This window comes from Eptatretus burgeri, chromosome 20 (assembly GCF_056783735.1).
Source record: "Eptatretus burgeri isolate ZD-2024b chromosome 20, Ebu_testis_v1, whole genome shotgun sequence".
Taxonomy (NCBI): domain Eukaryota; kingdom Metazoa; phylum Chordata; class Myxini; order Myxiniformes; family Myxinidae; genus Eptatretus; species Eptatretus burgeri.
The window spans coordinates 2,755,945-2,765,177 of record NC_140980.1 but is presented as its reverse complement, the minus strand read 5'-3'; the positions used below and the strand labels follow the sequence as shown (position 1 = coordinate 2,765,177).

At 48.7% G+C, this 9,233-nt stretch overlaps 1 long non-coding RNA gene across 3 annotated transcripts in view; it reads right to left on the bottom strand.

Moving 5' to 3' along the window:
- Positions 1-3,061: 3,061 nt before the first annotated feature.
- Positions 3,062-9,233, bottom strand: part of LOC147008327 (uncharacterized) — a 32,001-nt gene continuing 25,829 nt past the window's right edge. For 2 of the 3 annotated variants that reach the window (XR_015053512.1, XR_015053511.1), the window contains exon 3: positions 6,461-9,233. This exon is cut by the window's right edge and continues 2,312 nt beyond it. This is a non-coding gene — a long non-coding RNA (uncharacterized LOC147008327). Of the gene's footprint in view, positions 3,191-6,460 lie in introns of those variants that run through there. The other variant, XR_015053513.1, reaches the window with a different exon arrangement.

Sequence of the window (9,233 nt, the reverse complement as noted above, 5' to 3'; positions counted from 1 at the left end):
CGTGAACTTTTCGAAACTTTAAAGCAAATGTCAGAATACATATATTTAAATGTTCATTAGAGTCGTTCTCAACAGGTACCCTCACTCAACAGGTAGCCTCCAGGTGGTCAGCATTTAAGACGATCCGGATACTCTATATTTTACATGAAAAGCAACTTGTTACTGGTTATTCAGAAGAGGTCACTCGTCCCAAGATATGCTGCTTCTGCTCTCCCAACAATGGATGGAGGTCCTCAATGTCAGACATTAAATCAAAGCCACATCCCGAGACATATCTCGTGCCTTCAATACGGTCTGGCACCCTGACCTGCTCACCAAACTCTCTTCCTGTGGTATCCAAGGACATGTCCACTCATGACTCGCAGACTTCCTCTCCTGTCGCAGTCAATGTGTGACCCTAAATGGAGTTCTTTCATCCCCTCTTCCTGTCCAGGCTGGAGTTCCTCAAGGTAGCGTTCTGGGCCCTGTTCTTTTTCTGGTTTTCATCAATGATCTCTCCGACTTTCTGGCAAATCCTCTTTATCTCTTTTTGCTGATGACTCCTCCATACGATTTGTCATCCCTCAGATCGGCAAGCGCAGTCTCTTCACTCTCTGCAGATCTGGATAAAATCACAAGCTGGTGCAACACGTGGAACATGTCTTTCAACCCTGACAAATCTCACACCCTCACTTTGTTTCTCCGAAAGGACCATCTGGAACCACCCCCCTCCCCGCCCCCATCTACTTTCTCAACAATCCTCTGGAAGAAGTCCTTTCATTCAAGCTTCTGGGCCTTACTATCTGCCATGATCTTTCCTGGGAAATCCACATTTCCTTGCTGGCCTCCAAAGCCAGTCGCCGACTGGGCATCCTCCATCGTGCAAAACCCTTGCATGGCCCACCTGAGCTGCTGACCACATAAAAAGTGTCATCCGCAGCCTGATGGAGTGCTGCTCTCCCCTCTGGGCTGCTGCTCCCACCTCTCACCTTTCTCGGCTTCACGCTGTGGAAACCAAGGCATTCAGGATCATTGGGATCTCCCATGATGAGGCTGTCTGAGATATGTCCCCACCCCCCCATATTTCTGTAGGGTGCTCAAGATCCACCAGCACCCCCCTTTTGGTAAAACTACCAAAATCTACAATCACTGCTTACCTTCACTCTTTTTCCCCCCTTTGGAACAAACTCCCACACTCTCTTCAATCCCATTCTTCCCTCTAGGTTTCCAAAACAGCTGTTCCCCATATCTCTTACCTTCCCCCATCCAAAACCATGATCTTTTCTGTTCAAGCTAATCCACCCCAAACCCACCTCCATCAAATTCCCTGTTTTCCCTCCTGAAATTCCATGTCGTGTAAGGACCTGAAAGTCCATGACGTGCCCATCTTGTTTACCCCGTGTACCCCGCCCCATCCCTTTCCTTTCCACAGATCTCCTCATGTCTCTGTTCCCCAACTGTTTTGTCCTTCCCTCTCCCACAACTCCTCATCAAATGTCCTTCTCAACCCCTCTTCAAATTTCAAGTAAATCGGATGACAATTCACAATTTTAGAAACTTGGCCTGTGTTGACCTTTTGCCTGAGTTTGACCACAAAAGTAATTGGTGGTTAAATTCAGTAAAGCTGATCTGAAACTCCTTTTGAAATTTCTCGTCAATCGCATGAGAATTGAGGATTTTAGAAACTTAAAAGTTTTGTTGACCTTTGGCCAATGTTGACCTTTCGACCTCACAAACAACAGGCTTCTTGCTCAAAACAAACTCGACCATGTGATGAAGTTTTGTGATGATCAGCTTGGAATTGTGACATGTTGGCGATAATTAGACAGACAGACAGACAGAATAACATTGACTGACTTATGTATTTGAAACATGTTCGATTTTGCAAGTAACAAATGGACCCAAACACAACACCCTCTCCATCGGTGAGGGCAATTAGAAGGCCCTCAGTGGAGCACATCCCTCCACGAGGCTGAGCGGTTTCCGGTTTTTTATCCCACCGAGAGGCCGCAACTGGATTCTGACCTGAACCAAAATCTAATTTTTTTTTTTTGCCAAAACTCATCCACAACTTTCTGAGATATTGTGCGATAAATCGTTTTTGGACCAATTTATCAATACGTGAAGGATCACTTTTTAAAATATTAAAATTCTCCAATCTGGCTCTTCACCAAAATCGAATCATTTCGTCCTTGTCATCCACCCAACCTGTCCAACAACTGTCGTGCATATCTGTCCAAAATTTTTTGAGATATCGGGCTGTATATCGGTTGGAGTCGTATCCCTCAATGCTGAAGAATCACGAAAAAAAATCCTCGGAAGAACATGCAGCAGAACGTTCGTGTTGAAGAGAGGGGTTGAAGAAACTGAATGAGAGGTACTTTCTGCTTCCTCAACCCCTCTCTTCACCATGACTCACCTGGCATCCCGACCTCACTTCACAACCTTCTCACATTCAAGAATCATCAATCCACACCTTCCTCCAGGTGCCAAGATGTGAGCTGGAAATCCTGCCTCCAGCAGACCTCGCAAATCACGTCTTGTCCCCTTGAAGGTCCCTCAAAACCCTCAACCGAAAATCACACTCAATCGATGAAGACGCACACAACTTACATCCGGAATGACGCAACAAGGTTTGCCCTCTTCGACTGAAATATTTAGCATTCGACAAATCAAAAACAATGGAAGTGTAAATATTTCAGAGAATGAAAACTACCATCATCCATTGTGTAAAGGATTTCTGTCCATAATCTACCATTTGTGGACAAGGAAGGAACTTTCACAAAACCAATGAATGAGAAAGAAATTTAATTTTCAGAAAAAAACTCAAACACGATTACTGTGATGGATGTTTGATGTGTGGAATACCTGGGATTGTGGAGAGGGAGAGAGAGAGAGAGAGAGAGAGAGAGAGAGAGAGAGAGAGAGAGAGAGAGAGAGAGAGAGAGAGAGAGAGAGAGAGAGAGAGAGAGAGAGAGAGAGAGTAGTCTTTCCGTCCAGAAGGAAATGTGTAGAAATGGCACACCTGAGAATTGTTGCAGGTAGGGTGAAGGAATGGTTAGCCGTGGTAATGGAGTATCAACTTTCACACTCCGTCATCTCCGTGTACCTATTCCAGCACTCATTCATTCCTTATTGTGGAACCTGTGGAACCATCTTCCACATTCTCTTCAATCTCATTCTGTTGAGATCGAGTTCTGTCCACACCGATCTTTAGGGAAAGAAGAGTTTATTACACATCAAACATATGCGCACATGGAGAGTGGCTAGGAACGTACAGTCGTTCGCATCGACCAACTGTGACCAGCTCAACTTCAGTCCTGCATATATTTAGTTTTCTTTACCCTAACCCCTGTGTAACTGCATGTCAAGCAAGATTCATCTTGTGGTTTACCCGTTCTACGATTCCGAGTTATTGTGGTCAAGAGAAAGTACAGGCTTCCTCTTTTCCCCAGCTTGTCTTCCACCAGCCTGGCATTTAGCTGAACAAGCAAACCCCTTTCGCTGATCAGAGACAAATAACCCAGGGCTGTCCGTCCAACATCTCTACTGTGCAAAAGAAATGTGGAGCAAATAACTCAGGGCCATCCGTCCCACATTTCTATTGTGCAACATTGCAAAGAAAAGAAAACACTGGTGACTATTTGGGACACGTTCCGGGTCTCCACATTCCCCCCTGTTGTTACTTTGGAACAATGTGTAAAAGTAGCAAACGCTGCACCGTAAGCAAATACATTTCGCAAGATGGAGTATTCGCGGAGCGGCAGGATAGCGGACAGCGGCTTCTTTCCAGGAGGAACTCACTCTTCAACAACTCTAAGTGGCTCCATATCAGCCGGGGGCTCCCCCTGCACCCCCTCAACCTGTCAACAGGCCACTGCTTACCGCCCAGCCGGCCCACCATCACTCCTAAGCCTTTAGCAAGTTCGCAGCAAATGGATAATACTTTCAGCAATTGTAAATTAAGCAAAGATAAAGAGGAAGTAAAGTTACTCCCTCAAGCTGCTCACACAGGGTTGCTCAAGGATAACCACATTCTTATCTCCACAGTGTTGTTTATGAGCAGCAAGCATGAATATAGTCTGGCTCACTGCAAGCCAGAGTAAGAGCATGAAGAAGGGACAAATCCCAACATCTGCTTTCAGGATAATGTTTACAAAGTATTCCTTCCCATCCTCTCCATTGGCGCAAGTAATTGGATGCACTCATCCAATGTGAATTTAGGCAGTGGGTCAACGGCCACATCAGGTCCACGATACATTTCATAGGGTTCTAAGGGTAGGGGTGGGGTGCACAATTCTGGAGCGAGAGGTATGATATTGTTGCGGATTCGCGCCCGCCGGCGTGCTGACGGCCACGTAACTCGAATCGCGGCACGTCGCCCACCGGACGGACAATCCAGTCGTGACCCTCTCGGACTAACGCCGGGAACCAGTCACGGGTGGACCTTTCGGTCTCACCGCGATCGAGCCAATCAGCCCCCGCGTGGGATAGGGTTGCTCGCCAAATTCGACCTACCTTAGTACCCACACGGAGGGTAGACCGGGCGATCGCACCTCGCCGCAGGTCGACTTCGGACACGGGCCACTTAAGCGACCCGTTCCGTACTATCGGGATAACCGAGCGGTGTTATTCGTCGACCTCGACGGTTCGATTAATTATCGGGCGTATTCAGCCCACTACCAACCCTTTACGTGAAGCAAGATGAGGATTCAATGAAGGAAATGACGAAGCGAAGCGGGAAACAGTCCAACACAAAGCACATTTATTCGCGATGAACGGAAAGCACACATATTCAATTCCACCAAAAGCACACAGAAAAGAAAAACACAATGCAATTTACACAAAAAGCAAATGCGACAATGCAGATCTACTACCGATTACGCGAGCACACGGCAACACTTATACAATTTTACTTCACAGACAGCGCCGACAACACATACCCAAAACCAAGGAAAAGAATACCCTCAATTATGAGGCGGGCCTGAGGCCGAGACCGGGTCGGGCCTACCCGTCTGGTGATGAGACGCGGAGCGGCGATGGTGCCTCAACTCCGCGGGCCTCGCGGGCAGTGTCTGGTAGGGGGTGGGAAAGGGGCCCCCTTGGTCGCACTATCTCAGCGCGGGGGGAAACAGGAGGGGGTTGCTGATGCTCGGGGTATAGAGGAGTCCTACTCTGCCTCGAGTCCCGCGACGAGCGTCTCCACCTCGGCCAGGTCGCGCTGTCGGCCTCCCTGGGGTGCAGCTCCCTGCACGACGCGAGCACCCCCTCGTCTGCCCTCGCCGCCTCTCCACAGCTCCGTCCCCTCCGCTCCGACTCCAACGCACACGACGGCGACCAGCTCCTTTTTGCTCCTTCTTCCCAACTCCACCGCCCGCGAAGTCTTAACTCTCTGTTTTCTTGACTGACGAACGCGGTCGCTTATATCAGCCCCGTGGCTTCGCTCTCTCATCTTTGACCCCCTCCCTTCGACCTTTCACCTCGCTCCCCATTGGCCCGAGAAAAAGTGGGCGTGAATGCTTTTTGATCCATAAATTTGCATATATCGATCGCCCTCCAACTCCCTGGGGGCGGGGCCAAATCGCCCCTCACTCACCGATTGGACGGAACAAAAGTGGGCGTGTGTCGTTTTTGATCCGTTTTTGAAGTGGAAAATCCGTGGTTTTGTACACGCTGTTCGGCGCGCGCCCTGCACGAGTCCAACACCGGTACCCACAAGCGGCGCAAGAACGGTGGCGATGCGACGGTTGCGAGGTGTGACGTGAAGCGGCGCCGCGGTGGGTGGTTGATGTTGTGGTTGTAACAATGGCGGTTGGTCCAAAATAAAGATAGTAAAAGAAAAACGGCTATCCTGAAGAGTCGCAGCACGCATGAATAACATTTATTCCCACTAGACAACGGGTTTGGGCCTAACTACACATGTACTTACCGAGATATCTCACCTAAGGGACCTGAATGGTGGTTTGCGAATTTGGTAACCACAACAATATACTCCTCATCGGGTTCTGAGGGTGGGGAGTGGGTGTGCAATACTGGAGAGGGAGGTGTAATTATAATGTTAGGCAGAGGTGGTGGCTGTGGCCGAACTACGGCGACCACCGCGGTATTCTTCAGAACCATCTCGGTCTCCGCTGTTGTTGTCTTCTTTGCTGCTGAGGCACATTGTCTCACGCATTCCCTAATTAAAGCCTTAATACAAGCAATGATAACGACAACAGCTGCAAAGATCATAAGCCCTATGAACAGCCAGTGGATGATCCAAGCTCCCCAGCTGCCAAATATTCCCTTCAGCCAAGATCCCATTGACCATCATTTATTGAAGTCATGGTATTTTGCACCTTCGGTTTTAATTTTGTTCGCCAAATTATCAATTTCTTCTGAATTGTCTGGGATGTATGTGCAGCATTCCGCCCCTATGACGAACTAACGCCGGGAAGTCCCCCCCCCCTCGGACTGACAAGTCCCCCCCCCCTTTTGGTAACATCACATCAAGAGCGATGAGGTTTTGCATAACTGTCGTCTGCACAGCTACGAGCTCCGCACTTGTCTTGTGAAATCCCTCGCTAGTGGAAATAGCAAGTTTCTCCAATGATGCTGCCATGTTGATCATTTCCCTTGCACTCTTGGCAGCTCCATAAGGAGGAAATGCAATCAGGAAAAACCTCTCAACTTCTGAAATGGCTCTTTTCGGTCTGGCCTGTGGCATGAATGGTGAGTGGTTAGTGATCCGAATCCTGGGTAATACGTATCCCAAACAGCACGATCCTGTCCATCCCACTGGCAGCCATGAGTATGCCTTATATCCGCACACAAAGTACGTACCATTCAAAGGTGCCTGAGGTTCCAAAAAGTTATTTAGTTGTCCTTTTATAGGTATGGTTGTCCCGTTAATCCGTCCTTTAATGGTAATTATGTCGCTACCTTGTTCAGCATAATATTGACACGTTGAATCTCCAAGGTAAAGTCCCGTACCCCGTCTTCTAACGAGGCAAATTAGTCCAACTTGTTCGTGCATGAGTTGAAAATGTGGAGGGTACTTTTCTCATCCCTCCCCCCTTTTTTAACCCCTCATAGTCTGTCACCTTTATTGCTCTCAGGGGGCCCTGAATCACAACTTTCAGCTTTATAGTTCTGTACTTAGGGTAATACCAATGCTCATAATTCGTACAATTGTCCCTTCCTTTTCCTCAATTGCTCCTTATTTCCGCTATTTTTCCTCGTACCGATGCTGGTGTCTTTCTTACTTTAGTTAAAACTGGTCTATCCTGTCTACGTACTAAGTACCCACACATGTCCTCCCCCTTTCATGGGATTGTGAACAAGGGCAATCCATGTTTTGAGGAGCGTGGGAGGTGTGAACACACCCAACATTTATTTTTGTTCATTGCCCTGGCGTATTGTGAAGATAGTGCCAGATCGGTGTTCAGTGGATGATCGGCCACCTCCTCATGCAGGGTTATTTCTCGTCTCTTTCTTTCACCAACTTTTAAATCCACCTGGCCAAATTTCTTCCTCCCTTTTCCCATCATGACAGTTCTCACATCATCAGTGGTTCCTTCACTATCCTGCTTGCCCTCTATATTGTGAATCATCCACGTACAAACAAGTGCGAAAAGAATCGTGGTCATGGTAAGGTAAATGTTGTTCATGTTGCCCCCTTCTCTGTTGGTATTGCAAGTCGGGGTAGTCAGTAGTACCTGGAATTTCTTTCCTTTCCACCTTTCCTGGTCCTTTCCACCGAAAGGTTCCAAGGCTGTTTTCCTCGTGAAATGTTTCATCAGTACGTAGTCTCCCGGCTGGAAGGTATGGTACGGCTTCTCCACTGGTTTGGGTAAGGCCTCTTTCACCCTTGTGTGGATCGTTCTTGCGATCCTGGAGAGCTGTTCACAAAATGTCAGCAAGTTCTCGTCCATCATTGTAATATCCAGCTTATTCATGTTGGTGGGGGCAGTCACGGGCAGCCGCATCGGCCTTCCCATGAGTATTTCGTCAGGGGATAACCCTGTTTTCCGGTTCACTGTCGATCGCATGCTCATTCGTGCCGAGGGTAATGCATCTGGCCATTTTAACCCCGTTTCCGTTGTTATTTTTGCCAATTTGTTCTGTAGGCTTCCGTTTTGTCGTTCTGCAGCACCTGCTGACTGTGGGTGATAAACGCAGTGGAATGCTTGTTTAATTCCCAGCGCCTTAAATGCCGCCTGTGTCACTTCCCCCGTAAAGTGTCCGTCCCCCTTGATCGTGTGATATTTTGTGGGGGATACCAAATCGGCAGAAGAAGCTTTTCAACAGGTGCTTCACCGCGGTGGTGGCATCTGCCTTTGCACATGGGTATGCCTCGACCCATTTAGTGAACATGTCTACCACCACCAGGACATTTCTGAACCCGCATGATGGAGGCATATTTATGAAGTCTATTTGCAGGTGCGCAAAAGGACCCCAGGGGCCGGGTGAGCTCCCGGCTCCCTTGTCTGACCTTTTTGTTGTTGGTTGTGTTGTTGACATACCTGGCAGCTTCTACAGACTCCTTCAGCTATTTTCCCAATTCCTGGTGAGTACCATGATTGCTGTACTTGCCTCACTGTCCCCCTCTTGCACACATGTCCATTTAAATGGGCCATGCGTGCGAGCCACGGTAGTATCTCTGCTGGTGCTCGTGTTACGAATCTGGCAGCCATTTGCACACAAACAGACAGCAGTCCCCACAGTTCAGTTGTTTCGATAAGTATGTGTTTATAGTTAGGGTCCCGTCCTTCTGACTAATGGGTTAATTTAATGTGTGCGCTGCGGGTTTCTTTCAGAGTCAGTTTTTTTTAATATCGCCAACAAATCTCCTTCGTTCTTCGCTCATCATCTCAGGGCGACTCCGCCTTAGCCAGATGGAGTGTTCGGCCCGACCGATGAGGGGAGGCCACTGATCGCCTGACACCCCCTCGTCCAATCAGGAGGCGAGTGGGAGGGGAAGAAGTCCCTCGGACCTGGCAAGAAGAGTCGAGCGGTTGTCAGGACCAGTGTACGGCAGTCTTCGTGGCCTTTTTGCTCTAAGAAGAGGAGTGTACTGCAGTGATTGTGGCCGATTCCTTTGCGGTGGCTCCTCGTGGTGGCTTGGTCTGCGAACGTGGTCTGCGGTCCTTCGCGGTGGCTCATCGTGGTGGTGGAGGCCGAGCATCCAGGGTCGTGGGCCCGTGGATTTTTGGAACGTGGGTTCGAGTCCCACCGTGGTGGTTGAAGTCCGGTGTGACCGCACGAGGCAGGAA